Source organism: Argopecten irradians, chromosome 9 (genome assembly GCF_041381155.1).
Source record: "Argopecten irradians isolate NY chromosome 9, Ai_NY, whole genome shotgun sequence".
Lineage (NCBI taxonomy): Eukaryota > Metazoa > Mollusca > Bivalvia > Pectinida > Pectinidae > Argopecten > Argopecten irradians.
In genome coordinates this window covers 20,751,361-20,769,853 of record NC_091142.1, presented here as the reverse complement: position 1 = coordinate 20,769,853, position 18,493 = coordinate 20,751,361, and the positions used below count along the sequence as shown (strand labels likewise).

General features: G+C 37.4%; 1 pseudogene; it reads left to right on the top strand.

The window, feature by feature from the left end:
* Positions 1–7,997: 7,997 nt before the first annotated feature.
* On the top strand, positions 7,998–9,464 carry LOC138330616 (piggyBac transposable element-derived protein 4-like; annotated as a pseudogene).
* Positions 9,465–18,493: the final 9,029 nt, after the last annotated feature.

The window sequence follows — 18,493 nt, the reverse complement described above, 5'->3', positions numbered from 1 at the left end:
CGTCAGCCCGGAATCTACAGGTCCGCAACGTTTGCCGAATTAGTTTGTAATCAATGTGGGGGCGGAGCTTACCATGCAAAAAGGTGGGTTACTGGAGACCATTTTCCCTCTCACTGGCACGGTCTTTTCTTGTATGGCAACTGCTTGTGCTATTGTAGGCCATATTACTGATTGCACGTTACGTTGCAGTTTTCCTCATCACATTTCATTGCCTTTATACAATTATTATTCAAGTACCGGCATTCGTCGCAATTTTCACATGTCCAGTAGCACACGAAACCCGTAGAAAATTAAAGACAATCGTGTTAAAATAAATAGGATGAAAGGTCAAGGCCATATTGTTCTACGTATAGCTCAGTCATACTTTGATTGTAAATGCAATTTAACGCTATTGTTGATTGTTGACTCATAAGGAATTAAACATTATGTAATCAGAGCCTCACCGGGGTCATCTGGACAGCGCTCTGGCCAAAAGTAAAAGAATCCAAATAAAGACAATTAAATGATGATGACTTTGGACATTTTTTCAAAATGTGTGTTCAGGAAGGCGGGCGTAGTAGCCATTGTGGAACTTACACTTCAACCCGAAAAATACCATTTGGCCCATGATCACTTCAGGCAAGTTTCAGCTAAATATCAATGGTGGAACCTGAGAAGTTCAAATTGTGATTTCAAGATGATCATTTCTGGCAAATTTCAGTTCAATAACAACTGAGGAAGAAGATAGCTCATTATCAATTTTCAAGATAGCGGTTATCTTGGATTTTAGATCTCCACGAAAAGTGTGAAAAATTTCCCAACAGTGCACGATTGACGGCAAACATCAACGGATTTAGCATGATGACTAAATAAGCTTCATCCTGGCCCTCATGGTCTCAAAACGGTGTAAGGACACTATCTGACCTTTACAAATTTCTAATCCAAGGGAAATTAACTCAATACTTAAATATATACTGATTACCCAGAACATCTTTTTTGACAAAATTGGTGTGTAATCTCACTACGTTCAAAACACATGTGCCTTCACAGCTTTCTAAACTAAAGGGGGTGACTCTTGACATTAAATATCATTATGTCAAAAAGGTGCGGGGAACTTACACCTTAAAACAATTGAGTCTTCACATGTTTCTAATCTTAGGAAGGTTACTCTTTTTTCAATGTCTTTTCCACGAGATAATCGGTGTGAAACACAAGGTCCTGCCAAAATTTTACCCTACACTTGGCATTTTCCAGCGTTGTACCTCGCAAGTCTACATCTGTTGCAAATCGATCTTCTCTAGCGAAGTTCGACCAGTACATCACTTAGGTTTTCTATAATAAAACCACTATTGATTCAATTCGATAGGACGAGTTCCAAACGTAAATACATCGTGATCTTGTTAACTCTCACTGCGAGTAGAATTAAAAATTCGAGGCAGAAAATCGAGGAATTACGAGAATAAATAGCGTTCTAGAAAAAAAGATTTAATTCAGATGTACTCCGAAGATCCTGAATTCCACTAAAAGTTCTTGAATAATTCTATACGTATAAACGGACTTTACCGTAACGGACGTAACCTTTCTGACCTTCAGTAGAGGATTGCGTGAAAACTAATTGCACAACAAACTAAATATATCTCCCCATCCTAATGATATTGATATTGTCCATTTTTGGAAAATTTGATTACGCTAAAAGTGTTATTGATCAATTTACAAATCGGCACAAGAAACACGCAGTGATTAGAGAATGGCAGAGTCCGAAAGAAATCGTGATATATAATACCCGAGAACCTTATCAGAACCAATCTGTAGAGCCTTAAGGAAGCATTTTAAGCTAGACTGAAGTTAGACGATTATTTCATGATATATAATTATCGAAAACGAGTTTCTTCATAATGACTCTAACTTTAATTTTCGAAGTTGTTCATACTTTCAAGGGTCGATAGTGCCTTGACATTTTTTTACCTTAACGCAGGCAATAACAGTTAATTCACTATTTCCCTAAAGATAGTGAAGTGGTATATGGCGTATATATTCATTTCTGATGTTAGTTTTTTATGCGTGTGTGCATTTAAAATGTGGTTTTCACTGATATTTGGTAGGATGGATAACATTTTTTCCATATCAACCTTGGAAGAATGTAGCTACATGTTAGATATAGGTTTTAATAGACTTTTAACATACATGTATGACAGATTGATATTGTTAAAATTGCAGTCCTGTCATATAAATGCAATATTAAATAAATAACATTTTATAAGTCAATTAAATACTACATCGATGGCTTTGTGTTTTTAAGAAATAGTTCAATTACCTTTCAATCCACACCAAAGACGGAAACCTGGCAGCATGCATATTCTATGCCGTCTATTACAGTGTATATCTTTGAGACCAATGCATTTGTGTGTCGTTCTTGTCTATATATTACGGTGGACTGTGGGAGCCCAATATTTCGTTCACAACGCAATAATGTTACTTTAGAACACAATAATATTACGTTCTAAAGGCAATCATATTTCGTTCGCACACAATAATATTTCGTTTCCAACGCAATAATTTTATTTATTTTCATTGTCCGCTCCCAGCCACCCGTAATATATACTTATCTAAAACTACTTCAATTCTTTCACAGCGTATCCCGATGATAGAGGATTTGGACGGTCACCCAAGAGAATCCATTTTGACTTAGGTTCAGCAAATAATGATTTTGAGAGTAAGGTCTACAAGTACAAGAGATCCCAGAGGTATACATATTTGTACATATGGAATTCTGAAAAAAGATCATTTCAGCACTTTCTGAGATATATAACACTAAACAAAAACTTAAATTGTCAAAATCCAAGTTGGCTTCCTGTCGGCCATCTTGTTGAATCGATCGGTCCGAAAATGCAATATACACAAGACAAAGGTTCATAGGGGAACCTACATATAAAATTTTGAGGACAGATCACTTCAGTATTTGTGAGAAATAACGGTAGCAAACTTTAATTATCAAAATACAAGATGATTGCTTGTCGCGCCATCTGGTAAACCGATCGGTTCCAAAATTCAAAAAGCACAACTAGACCCCTAGGGAAACATGCAAATGAAACTTGAGCCTGTTCGCTTTATTCCTTTCTGAGAAATAGAGGTAACAAACTTCTATTGTCAAAATCCAAGATTGCGGCCTGTCGGCCATCTTATCGACTGTTCTATTCCAAAAAGAAATTTGCATAACTAGGGTCCTATGGGAATCTACAGGTGAAATTTTGAGAGAGATCCCCCAGTACTTTCTGAGAAATAGCGGTAACAAACTTTAACAATCAAATTCCAAGATGACTGACATCTTATTTACTGATCAGTCCCAAAATGCAATATGCACAACTAAGGCCCTTAGAGAACTTTCACATGAAATTTTAGAGAGATTCCTTTATTTACTTTATGAGAAATAACATTAACAATCTTAGACTATCAAAATCAAGATAGCGACCTGAAAGAGTTATCTCTCCTGACTCATCAGACGGTTGATATCTCATTCTAAATGTGTGCACTGTTTACTGCTAGACACCATTTTTATATTAAAATCAAAGCCTTGCTGACATTGCATACATAATCAGATAAAAAAAACTATTTATAGTGTAGAACATTTGTACATGTATTTTCAATCATTTGAACCTAATTTGAGCCAAAATGTTCGTGACATATCAAATAATTTAACGCGTTTGATAAACTTATAAAAGGGTCAAGCTTAAGCAAAGATTATTTGAAAGCGTAGCAGTTGATCCATTATGATAATTACCCCCATAACCCCCAACAAAATACAAATCAATTCCTTAAATCACTTCTAAATATTTTTTCGGCGAGAGATATCAACCAAACTTGCAACATGGAAGCCTTCATTTGAATCTAGCCATAGAGATCTCAGAAGACCAAATTAAGAGTTGCCAATGCCCAAGAGAAATACCCCAGGTATCATTCAGAACCCATGGAATCAATTATCACAAAGAGACTGGGAAAAAAACCTATATCTATCTTCATTTGAAAAATTCTAGAAACTATCACCATTCATCATACAATTATCTTGCACATGAAGACCAATCTAAATCCCTCATGAACAGTCTGGTTGGCACCTTTTTCCTAGAAGGAAATCATGCGATAAACCAACCAGGTCTACTAATCCGCTCAGTATACGGTATCTACGGTATCTTTAAATTGGTCCTACAGAATAATGTTTCCATTCATAAATCAATCGATTGTGTACAATTAATTAACGTCCTATTAACAGCCAGGATCATGTAAAGACGGCCTCTCATGTATGCGTTGTGTTGTATGTTGTGCGAGGTGTGTATTTTGGGAGACCACGGTATATTCGTGTTCTCTACCAAGCAACACACCTCACCCGGTCACATTAAGCTGACAACAGGCGAATTAGTACTTCCACTACCGTCAAGCTGAACGCCAAGCAGAAGCAGAAACTACCGCTTTTATAGACTTTGGTTTGTCTCGGCCAGAGGCAGAACTCAGAGACTTCCTCACAGCGACGAGTGCTAAACCAAACGCCAAAAGTGAGGTGGTGTCAAGGGAGACGTTAGGAAGAACAAGAGGCCCATTGGCCTTAACGGTCATCTGATATTTGTTACAAATTAGTTACGTAATTTACTAGCCAATGATGTCTTTTGTTCATGAAATAGGAACATACATCTTATAGGTCTACATACAAATTTTCATTAAGCTTCGTGCATACTTACTCACATAGACGTGTTCACAAGGTTCAATAATTATTGCAAAGGGCAATAACTCTGTAAATGATCTTCGAATCCAGCTAATGTTTTAACTTGTCCAAGATCTTCCCAGTGTTAGTCTAAGCATCAAGTTTCATAAAGATCGGTTCACATTTACTTAAGTTATTTCGTTTACAATGTAGAATTATAATTATTAGTGCAAACTGCAATAACTCCGTCAATTCAAGTCGAATCACACTGATTTTCAAACTCACCCGAGATCTTTCCAATGTTAATCTGCACACAAAGTTTCATTAAGCTTGGTTTATATTTACACAAGCTGTCGCGTTCACAATGTCCAATAATAATTTTAGTGCAAAGTTTGTTTGATTAATTAACGTGCTACTAACAGCTATGGTCATGTAAGGACGGCCTCCTATGTATGCGGTGTGTTGCATGTATGTTGTGCGAGGTGCGTGTTTTGGGAGACTGCGGTATATTCATGGTGTGTCTTCTTGTATAGTGGAATTGTTGCCCTTTTTATAGTGCTATATCACTGAAGCATGCCACCGAAGACACCAAGCAACACACCCCACCCGGTCACATTATACTGACAACGGGCGAACCAGTCGTCCCACTCCCGTTATGCTGAGCACTAAGCAGGAGCAGAAACTACCACTTTTATAGACTTTGGTGTGTCTCGGTCAGGGGACAGAACCCAGAGCCTTCCTCACAGGGGCGTGCGCTCAACCAAAGGCCAAAAGTGAGGTGGTGTCAAGGGAGACATTAGGAAGAATTAAAGTAATTTAGGAAGAAAGAAAAGATAAGATCCTAAATTTAGTCGCCTTTTACGATCATGCAATAGGGGCAGCAGGTACAATTCTAACGCCCTACCTTCAATTTCATATGTAGGTTCCCCTAGGGCCCTAGTTGTGCATATTGCATTTTGGGACCAATCGGTCCCACAAAATGGCCGCCAGGCAGCGGCAGCCATCTTGGATTTTGATAGTTAAAGTTTGTTATCGCTATTTCTCACAAAGTACTGAAAGGATCTTTCTCAAATTTTATATGTACATATGTAGGTTCCCCTAGGGCCCTAGTTGTGCATATAGCGTTTTTGGATCGATCGGTCAACAGGATGGTGGTCAGGCAGCCATCTTGAATTTTGATAGTTTAAGATTGTTATCGCTATTTCTCACAAAGTACTGAAGGGATCTTTCTCAAATTTCATATGTAGGTTACCCTAGGGTTCTAGTTGTGCATAACGTTTTTGGATCGATCGGTCAACAAAATGGCGGCCAGGCTGCCATCTTGGATTTTGATAGTTTAAGATAGTTATCGCTATTTCTCAAAAAGTATTGAATGAATCTGTCTCAAATTTTATATACAGATTCCCCTAGGGCCCTAGTTGTGCATATTTCGATTTGGGACCGATCGATCAGCAAGATGGCCGCCAAGGAGCCATCTTGGATTTTGATAGTTGAAGTTTGTTACTGCTGTTTCTCAGAAATTACTGAAGCGATCTGTCTCAAATTTTATATGTAGCATGTTTGCAAAATTTTAAAAGCAGAGAAAAGATCCCTCTTTCCATTGTCAGACATAGATCATGCATTGGTGGGCGCCAAGATCCCTCTGGGATCTCTTGTTATAGTACTATCAATCAGACTTCCTCGGGTCTTTCCGGCAAGCACGGAAAAAACAACCTCGGGTGTATCAAGCGGAGCGATATGCGGATTTGCCGACTATTTGCTTCGCCGGAAACCGTAAATATATTTCTTGTGCAGTGCCAGATGTTGATATACATGACAACAATATGGCGGGGTTTGAAGAGTCGGTTGCTTTTGCCAAGATGCCAAGGGACCTTTTCTTTGGAAGGGATGTGATAAGTATTTTACCAACTGGATATGGTAAGAGTGTTATCTACCAACTGCTGCCATGGATGTTTCAGAAGAAGCATGACCAAGAAACACCCATGATTGTTTTGGTAGTGTCTCCTCTCAATTCACTGATGGAAGATCAGGTTTTGGAGTTGAGGGAGAAAGATGTTTCTTCATGCTTCATGAACATACATGGCAGTGGTGGTAGATACACTGAGAAGACAGCTCCTGAAGGAGAGGATGACGATGGAGATCAGTGGGAATCCGGATTCGTTTATGTCTCGAAAGGTGTTGGGCTTGACCAAATTGCAAGAGGCGAAATTAACATTTTGTATATGCATCCTGAGGCAGTGGTGAAAAAGAAATTTGGGACATTACTCCGTTAAAGTGTGTTTGCTAAGCGTGTGTGTGGCATCGTGATTGACGAGGCTCATATGATATCAGAATGGTAATTATTTAACCTTTTAGGTGCTACGCCGCCCGATACCGACATCGCTCGTATGGTGTTACGGCGGCCTAGACCGCCTGTGTACAGCGTCCCTCTAATACTACCTAACTAAGCGGAAATACGCGCTACTAACATCAAACGTTTATGTGACTATGACTGACTTTTATTTCCGGGTTACAACTGAGCAAAGTTTTCAGTAATTTGACGAGAAAAACGAAAGTTTTTACAGTTTTTCCGACGATCGGTCAAACTTCAGGAATGGAATATCGAGTCGTCTGACGAATCTGACTTCGACGGTTTTCAAGAGGAAGATATAGAGGTGGCAAGTGAACGATTGGAAGCGAAACGGCGAGAACTTGAGCAGGCTGAGGTTGACAATGAATCAGATATAGATGTTTCCGATATTTCTGACGAAAATGAGGATAATACAAGCTATTTTGGCGACGATCGGTAAAATTTAAATTTGTTTGTTTGTTTGATTAATTAACGTCCTATTAACAGCTATGGTCATGTAAGGACGGCCTCCCATGTATGCGGTGTGTTGCGTGTATGTTGTATGAGGTGCGTGTTTCGGGAGACTGCGGTATATTCATGTTGTGTCTTCTTGTATAGTGGAACTTTTGCCCTTTTTATAGTGCTATATCACTGAAACATGCCGCCGAAGACACCAAGCAACACACCCCACCCGGTCATATTATACTGACAACGGGCGAACCAGTCGTCCCACTCCCTTTTTGCTGAGCGCTAAGCAGGAGCAGAAACTACCACTTTTACAGACTTTGGTGTGTCTCGGCCAGGGGACAGAACCCAGAGCCTTCCTCACAGGGGCGAACGCTCAACTCAAGGCCAAAAGTGAGGCGGTGCCAAGGGAGGCATTAGGAAGGATAAAGTCAGTTAGGAAGAATAGAAAAGATAAGATCCTAAATTTAGTCGCCTTTTACGATCATGCAATAGGGCAGCAGGTACAATTCTAACGCCCTACCGGCGACGATCATGAAAAACGAAAGTAACAATGGCGACGACCCATATATAGCAAATTTGAATCGGGAATGGACTGATATTTTGTCAGATATTGAGTTGCCGGATATCAAGATGAACAAATACATACACCTGAGAGATACCAGTAACATGCCAGGTAGGAACGATCCCAAATATGACCCCATTGTATAAAGTGAGATATCCATGATTGATATGATTATCCCAAAGTTGCATGATAACTATAAACCAGGACAGAAACTTTCTATTGATGAAGGAATGATAGGTTTCAAGGGAAGAGTGCAAATTTCAGGCAGTTCATGCCTGCAAAACCCACTAAGTGGGGATCAAAGTTTCGGCAGATTTGCGAGGCAGATACCGCTTATTGTTGTAAGTTTGAAATATATACTGGGAAAAAACGTGGAGGAGATAGGGCAGCATGGACTTGGTTATGATGTTGTGTGGTTTGTTTGTTTGTTTGATTAATTAACGTCCTATTAACAGCTATGGTCATGTAAGGACGGCCTCCCATGTATGCGTGTGTTGCGTGTATGTTGTGCGAGGTGAGTGTACTGGGAGACTGCGGTATGTTCGTGTTGTAGTTTCTGTCCCCCCCCCCGCCCCCCCCCCCCCCTTTTGTTTAAGTTGTGTGGAATTTATCTGAGATATTACTATGTTGTGTGGAATTTATCTGAGATATACCATAACCAAAGTAGACATCTGTACTTTGACAGATTTTTTTATTCATCTTGCCTTACACCTTGGGGGGGGCGTAACATCATTGAACATGTTGACACGTATGTGTGCGAACCATTATAGTCCAATAGGAAAGTCTCCCAGTAGAAAAAAAACAATGCTAAAGTGAAAGCACCGAGGTGAAACTCTGCAGATGCCAAAAGGAAAGCTTTTGGCCACTATTATCAAAGACATAAAAACAGATAACATTTTTAATCAACATCAAGCATGCCGAACATTAACGAGGGCATACAAAAAGCCTCACGTCAAATGTTTCATACAATACGTACATGGGCAGTGTCGATAAATTTGACCAAATGGCTTCTTATTATCCAGTTGGACGTCCAGGAAACAAATGGTGGCGGTATGTTATGTGGTACATCGTTAACTTGGCTATAGTAAATGCTTGGATCCTGTTTCAGAAAACCGAGGACAAAGAACCACACCTCCGATAAAGTACTACGATCATCTGCAATTCCGCATGGATGTCGCTTATCAGCCGCTGGGAGGATTTACCTGTAGGAAACACAAAGTTGGCAGGAGGTGCAGAAATGATGAAAATCGTCCTGTACTTGGTGCCATAAACCATCACAAGTTAGTGAGATTGACGGTCGAAAGAGGGTTTGTCGGGAGTGTATCAGGCAAGGACGTAAAACTGCAAGAGGGCGGTCGGTGGAGACATCTTTCATGTGTGAATTCTGTGACATGCCATTGTGTAGAGTTCGATGTTTTACTGATTATCATGACTGAAACTAATCAGTTTTGAAAGTAACTTGTTTGAAAAGTCTTGAATACAGAAAAAAAATCTTCAAAACTTGTTCATTTTTGAATTTTAACAAAACTTACCTGTGACTCACCTGTTCTCGTTAGCATACCTGTATATATCTCACCTGATGAACTAATGAACTGGGCTATTACCTGACAATGTTTGGTTTGTTTAGTTTTACGTCCTATTAACAGCCAGGGTCATGTAAGGACGTGCCAGGTTTGTTGGTGGAGGAAAGCCGGAGTACCCGGAGAAAAAACCACCGGCCAGCGGTCAGTACCTGGCAACTGCCCCACATGGGATTCGAACCCGCATCCCAGAGGTGGAGGGCTTGTGGAAATATGTCGGGACATCTTAACCACTCGGCCACCGCGGCTGTGGTTGCTAGTTCTTCATATTTGGAGAATTTAAATACTCTCTAAATTGTTTTATGAAGGTATAAATCTAAGAACTTTTGTTGATGATTTGTGAAGATTTACCTGATCATTCCAGTTACATTACCTGAGCTTATTTGCGGTATAAAATTAGTAACAAATGTGTCATTTTGTTCTATGAAGATCATACTTTACTGCTGTAAGTATAATATGAATAACAACAGACACTTTCATTCATTTTATATGTATTTAATAACATTTTATTATTTTTTTTACCTTTAATTACATGTTTTACCTGTAATTTTTACAGGTTAATGAAATAATTTTGCAAATTTGAACACATATTCATAATTAGCAGGTAATTTTCAAGTGAAGGGTCAAATTTCATTAGGATCCCATGCATATTATAAAAGATATTGACATTTGAATAAAATGGTTGAAAAATCTTAAATTTTATTGAATTAATGTAGATTATACACATATATACATTGTAACTATGGCCCTGCAGGTAGGGCGTTAGAATTGTACCTGCTGCCCCTATTGCATGATCGTAAAAGGCGACTTAATTTAGGATCTTATATTTTCTCTTCTTCCTAACTAACTTTATCCTTCCTAATGCCTCCCTTGGCACCGCCTCACTTTTGGCCTTTATGTGAGCGCTCGCCCCTGTGAGGAAGGCTCTGTCCCCTGGCCGAGACACACCAAAGTCTATAAAAGTGGTAGTTTCTTCTCCTGCTTAGCGCTCAGCATACAGGGAATGGGACGACTGGTTCGCCCGTTGTCAGTAGAATGTGACCGGGTGGGGTATGTCGCTTGGTGTCCTCGGTGGCATGCTTCAGTGATATAGCACTATAAAAAGGGCAACAGTTCCACTATACAAGATTTGTTGGTTTGTTTGTTTGATTAATTAACGTCCTATTAACAGCTATGGTCATGTAAGGACGGCCTCCCATGTATGCGGTGTGTTGCGTGTATGTTGTGCGAGGTGCGTGTTTCGGGAGACTGCGGTATATTCATGTTGTGTCTTCTTGTATAGTGGAACTTTTGCCCTTTTTATAGTGCTATATCACTGGAGCATGCCGCCGAAGACACCAAGCAACACACCCCACCCGGTCACATTATACTGACAACGGGCGAACCAGTCGTCCCACTCCTTTTTTTGCTGAGCGCTAGGCAGGAGCAGAAACTACCACTTTTATAGACTTTGGTGTGTCTCGGCCAGGGGACAGAACCCAGAGCCTTCCTCACAGGGGCGAACGCTCAACTCAAGGCCAAAAGTGAGGCGGTGCCAAGGGAGGCATTAGGAAGGATAAAGTCAGTTAGGAAGAATAGAAAAGATAAGATCCTAAATTTAGTCGCCTTTTACAATCATGCAATAGGGGCAGCAGGTACAATTCTAACGCCCTACCTGCAGGGCCTATACAAGAAAACACAACATAAATATACCGCAGTCTCCCAAAAACACGCACCTTGGTGTCTTCGGCGGCATGCTTCAGTGATATAGCACTATAAAAAGGGCAACAGTTCCACTATACAAGAAGACACAACACGAACATACCGCAGTCTCCCCAGTACACTCACCTCGCACAACATACACGCAACACACCGCATACATGGGAGGCCGTCCTTACATGACCATAGCTGTTAATAGGACGTTAATAAATCAAACAAACAAACAATCGCACAACATACACGCCACACACCGCATACATGGGAGGCCGTCCTTACATGACCATAGCTGTTAATAGGACGTTAATTAATCAAACAAACAAACATTGTAACTAATGTGGCACTGAAAGGGTTAAATTTTTGACAATATTGCTATAACAAAATTACATTGTAACATCAAAAACCTTTAGATTAAGATATAAGTGTGTGTCAAGGCTATTTTTTGGTATACATATATTGTATGTCAGAACCAGTAAGAAGGACACTTAAATTTCATTTCATTTCACATTTTCAAAAAAATGTCATACATTAAAACGAGAGATTTAAGTAGTTTATTAAATCTCTGATTAAAAAACATCAGGAGGTATATGAGAATGATAAGTCATATTGGGTTTTGGGCAAGTATGGCTCAGGAGCTTTTGTATTTGTGCACTGACTTTGACATTGGGCGACGACTGATTTTCATTTGATATCTGCTGGCGCAGCCTTGGATGTAGCTTGCAGGCTCAATTGATACCCCGTCTTACTTTCTCATCGGTGCTGTCATTTTATGAGCTATCATATTTTTTCAACGAAAATTTAAGACATTTCTTCTAAATATTCTGTCCTTAAAGCAAGTTCTAATTGTTCTACACATTGTGAAATTTAATTAACTTTACATTGGTGTTACGTTTGACTCGATAAGACCAGTCTTTGTTGAGAAAAATGGGTTTTATTCCCAGTTCATAGGCGTCTCGCGTGGTGTTTAGTAGTGTAAAGAGACAGTGACGATTCCTTCTCACTTATAAATTCAATGAAACACATACTGTAAATGGTTTTGATAGCAGGTTTAATTAGTTTAGGACACTTCACTGTTATTAACATTTGCTAAATTAAGGTCATTGTTTTACTTTACCCTCTTTACTCTTTTGTATTTATTTTGTTTTTGCTTTTTCTATTTCATTTCAGACATGCATCTCACAGTATACCATTACCAACCATTTGTAAAATGACTTTGACAACATACATAACATATTTACATTTATATTCTTTACAACAATTTAATTAGCTAATACTTCTTTTAGTAAAGTGTAAAAGATACTGTATACCTTGCAGTGATAACAAGTTTAGACTTTTGGGACTGTGGTTTCACTGGTTTTGATAGAAACGTTGACATCAATCATCACAAAAGTGGTATATGTCTCCTTAGTTCTAGATGAAAGATCAGGTATTAGATGTTTGAAAGGGAGCACCTCAGATTTGTTAGCATTAAAGAATTCAAGTTTAATCTGTATGTTGATCGAAAACATATAAACAACTTTCATCAGAAAAAAGGAATGACGATATAGCAAGATACCTTTTTATGCTTCCAAAATACTGGAGTCGTATCAAATTATTGAATTTGTTTAGTTAGATAAATTTCATATCACTAACTCATGTATGAACCTCTATTTGATAAATTAAACACAAAATCTTTTGTTTATTAACCATTTTATTTTTATTTTATTTTGGTTTCATGTCAATGACTTTTTGGTTTGGCATTCATTTGCCACCAGGTTCAATTCCTTGGAGTCATTTGAAGCATTAAGAAAAATAAAATGTTATACCGTAATACTCAAAGGTTACGTCATACTGAAACAGTAATTTCAGAAACTATGGTTGGTTTTACTATAAAGAACACAAACAACGGGATTTGTGCAGCTTCAGATGCTCAAGCTCATTACCTTTCAATGTAAAGGCTGAATTCAATAGATTCTGTAGAAACAATCCATGATGGAAAATCAAAAACAAATGATTTGTCAAATTTCCCCCAAATGATGGGTAACTGAGCAACTTCGGATATTGTTTAAACAATAGGTCATAGCTACAGTACTTAATGCGTCTAACATTCCCTCAAACGCGTTTTAGATTCGTTTGCGTTTCTTTCGTTTTGTTTCGTCGAGCGTTTTTCGTTTGCATTTCGCGTTTTCGTTCGTTTGCGTTTTGATTCGATTTCGTTTGCGTTTTGATTCGTTTGGGCTTTCGTTCGTTTGCGTTTGCGTGCGTTTGCGTTCCAATCCGTTTACCGGATGTTATTCATTGATATTTGATTAGGAATGGTTTACTGCGCATGTGTTGGCTAAACTAAAAGTGGAGTCAAATGACGGTGTAGGCCGATAAATTTACGTGTTCTGGACAATGTAGTAAATATACACAAATAAATTTTAAAAAAAAATTCTTTTGTATCTAGACATTAATTACATTTGATACATGTAACCTACACACATTGTTTGATAGTAAGGATCATTTGTATACCTTTCTGCAAGGTCTTATATAGTACTAGCTATATATGTGTACATGTATGTGCTACAGGGGGACGGGTACAATATACACTTGTAACACCCTCGGGGGTCGATAAAGTGGACTGAAGGATTACAGACAGGTGTGAACTCACGCCACGGGACGTCGTACTGCTGGTCATAATATATATATATAACTCACTGGTGTGCATACATTATAAAAAATATATCCGACTCATCACTGTTAGCATTTGATCACATTATTTTCTAGTGATACACACTATTCTTATAATAAAATAACACAAATAATAATATCTCAACCATCGCTTAATACAGTATTTAAAACGAATACTTTTTTTTACATATTTTATGTAAAATTAAGAACGTACCGAAGTCAATAGATATCAAATCATAATTGGCTTATATATACCACTGTATATACATAATCAGAGATTTAAATATCATTACTATTTAAATCTCTGACATAATCGATATCGTCCAACACGAACTGACAGTTGATACATTCATGCTTTGTCCATTCTCCACTTATCCTGTATGTATGCAAATTGTATTTTGATAGTATTCTTTGTAAAAAGCAAATAAGTTGAAAAACTTAATGCAAATAAAGAATTTGAATTTGAACTGTATCTCTGTATTTACACCAAGGACGTATATGATTTACACATATTCGCCATTGATATAATTGATCATGTATTTTATTGGTATGTTGATGTAACTAAACACACGAGGAATAAAATCACCATAGAGCTGGTTTTCTGTAATGACAAGAATAACACAACATTGTTGTTTTTGTTGTATGCTTTGGTACATGTACATGCACGGGGTCACGTTTGCGTATTATACATCTCGTAGCCTAAACAAACATGTGAGGGGCCGCTATCAGTGAGCCATTGTTCATGGGTGACTGCACTTGACCAGGTGTGATACAAGTTGACTCAAAATCAAAATATGCCGCTGTCAAATAACAAATGGTATAAATGAAAGCAGGTAAATCGAGAGGGGGAGTGGGGATGGAGAGGGGTAGAGTGTTGTACATGCGTTGTCCGTGAATTATAAAGCAAATTTATATAAGACCTCCAAATGGGTCGGGTAAATGCTACAGGTGAGTGTCCACATTGATATCTATATAACGGGTACGGGGACCTCCTCTGGAGTCATATATATTTTATGTATTTAAATATATGACTACCTAACCGCTAGACCTAGGGTTTATACTTGCAGTAGTCAAATGTACATGTTCACAATACCTACACTAAAATAAGAAATTCTTCTGAAGTGTTGTCTTTTCTGAAACTGATAATTTCTATAAAACAGTAATAGTATATGTGACAAATTCAGAGCAGACTTATATATCCTAGCATTGAATGAAGACTATTTGTACACATGTATGTTTTATAATTATTTTTAAAATCTCTCTTTAAGTTAAAAAAATGTATTAATGCTTGGATATATATACGTAATCACATACTTATTGGTAATATATTTATAACAATAGCATATTTTCTAAGACAAGATATATTTTTCATAATGATAAATAGTGCTAAATCAAAATTGCGAACGAAAAATATGCATCGCTTTCAGAATCCGTATAGAACGTAAAATAGACATCGCTTTCAGAATCCGGATCACTAAGCTACCGGAGTCCCGATCGACATTTATGATTGCATTCTAGTCTTCCGGTCACGCTTTCACTTCGGTTACGTTTTTCGTTTTTCGTTTGCGTTTTTCGTTTGGCGTTTAGCGCTTGACGAAACGCGTTTTTCGTTTTACGCTATTCGTTTTCGTTTAACATTTCGTTTGCGTTTTGCGTTTCGCGCTAGTTTCGAGGGAATGTTAGAAGCATTAAGTACTGTAAAATGAATACTGTACATAGTTTTTTAAGGTTGGTAATTATAAGGAATGTTATATAAATGGTTATTTGACACAACTAACAAAGTTATTACTTGTGACGCTTCAAACCACACCTGTATCATATAATGCGCGGCCTCTTTTGGTAGATGTCATACCCTTGGTAAGCTCAAATCCAAGATTGAAATTCCAGCTATACTAGTCTATGTAACATAGAGTCTGAACAAGATATAGTGCAGAAAGGCAGAACAGAACACAACACAAAACATGCACCAGTGACTTAGATCTGAGTTATAAGCAATATATATATGCTGTTTAGGAAAATTTTGGATCTAAGACCTATAACAAATCACATATAAGTTTACCTCGTCCAGCCTTGGCGTAGAGTTTGTTGATCAGAGCCACATACTCACCCATGATATGTATACAGCCTTCATAGGAAACCTCATTGCTTAACGAGATGGGCAAAACATGCATCTTGGACTTTGTAGCCATTTCAGTACTAAATGGGTGATCAATATGAGATGGAAAAACTTTTGACATCCACGAAAATCCTGGCAGATGTTCAACTAGTATACGGGACAGTAAGATCTTTAAGGAATCCCTATACTGCCTCCGTTCCTCAGGACTAGGGATGAAGTGGTTAATAGGGATATATCACTGTCAAGATTTGGGGTAACTGCAGATATTGAAGTTGTGTCAACCCTATCAACAATAAATGATGATGCAAAAAAGTGATAACTCTTGTCTCTGTTCTTCATACGGACACCATTGGTGTTAACACGAATGTCCAGGTTATCACCATTTAATTTCCCTGTCTTACCCACAACCAAGTCCTTTACCAGTCTCTCTTCCAAATTCTCACCAACTGTCATTGGATTAATGTTTACTCCTGTGACTCCTCCGAAGATAGATATTCTCACAACCGTCTGGATATATGTCTTCTCTTGGACTCCGCAGATAGAGTTAGGTGAATCTTGTTAAATCGTGACATCAGCTGAAATATATTTATAACTTATCAAAACCATGCATTCCATTTTATTGTATACATAACTATTATATCCTAACAAAGACTTTAACTATCATGCATAGCCGAATTTTTAATCATTAAATGTTACGTCATTATGATTTCTTAACTATAATCAATTGAACAAGTTAACATTGATAAACTCAACATTTTAAAAGCCATGTATGAAGAGTATTGTTCATGGCATAAACCTGGCGGTGTCCTAAACCTGGCAATTTCAATTAAGTACAGATGTACTTGATGCTAATTAAATTTCCTTCAAATAATATATGTATACAATCGTCAATGCTTCCATGCAAATTTAAACAGTGGGAATAACATATTTTGTACAGTGAAAAAAAGGAAAATAAATAAAAGAATCAAGTAACTAAACAAATACAAGTGATATATATATAAACAATTCGTGTAAACTTTACTTTTATTGTATATCTTTAAAACTTGTAATAAACATTATGTGTTTGAAACTTCTATTTGATGTTTATTTTTTCTTATTTCATACTCCCTTTACGCTGACTCCTGGTTGGTTGTGATGGCCAAATATGTATAAGCTGGGTTTTGTAGTAGACATCCCTTATACTATCTTGATAGTTATAATGTAATTATTACTTTCAATTTTAATTGTATTTTATCATTCCTGATTAAGAAATGGTTCCCAGGAGTTGAACCTGTATTGCCAGTACCAACAACGAACCATGGATTCTTTTACAAACAAATAATAAAACCAAATAAAATTGAAAGTAAAAGATGTAAAGCATTATAATCTTGATAACACAACATAAATAGAAGTAGTCTGAAATGAGTAAATTAATTTTTAAATAAACATGAAAATAAAATATAAGTCACACAGAATTTTTTCCAATAAAATAAATCGAATAATGGAAATTGTATGCCAGCTCATATATCTAACAAATTTGTTAAATGCTCTGAATGTGCATTAAGCCAGTTAATTTCAAATTAGTAATGAAAATGTAAAACATGTATCAAATTGCTGTATTGTAATTCATATTTCGATAAGTTATTTTAAAATCTATTTAATTGTATATATCGATCAGAATAACCTGAAATTTCATACATGTACTCAATACAGAATTGTAAAATATAAGCTGGCATATATTTATCATCATGATAATATTAACCTCATTGTCAGCATGATATCTGATTGTTAAGGATGAGTAGATTCTCTGTATGGCTGATGCCCTGTTGTTCCTGCTGTGAAGAATCATGGCAATGCTGACAATGAGGGTCTCTGATCCAAATGAAGATGAACTGAACGAAGGATGTGCAAAAGTAACGGGCACTTTCTGACATCTCATGCACTGCTGCGTTAAAATATTCTTACATGTAATAGATTCGACATGCTTTGAGAGTAAATAATACACAATTTTCACGCACTGCCAAATGGGATAACTGGTTGTCCAATTCTTTCAATATGCTATAATATGACACAGACTTGTCTGCATATAGGATCAATGATGGATCTAATGTATCAGATCCCTCTGGTTCTGGCTGATGAAGACTTTTGGTATATCCATGGTCAAAATCTATCTGTTTTCTGATAGTTTTGGAAATCTTAATACGTTTTAACATTTCAACTGACTTAACTATATCTTCGGCTACAGTACTTGTTCTTATTTGTCTTCGCAATGCTGATGGTGGAGTTTTGAGCTGAGCGTTTATTATTAATAGTATCTGAAACATCCTCGTTACAAATTTTATGTTTTTCCACAGATTTGACAATGTCATCTGCTGTGGTACTTTTATGTTGTCGTGCTATTGGTCAGTTAGGAAAAAAGATAAGATCCTAAATTTAGTCGGTT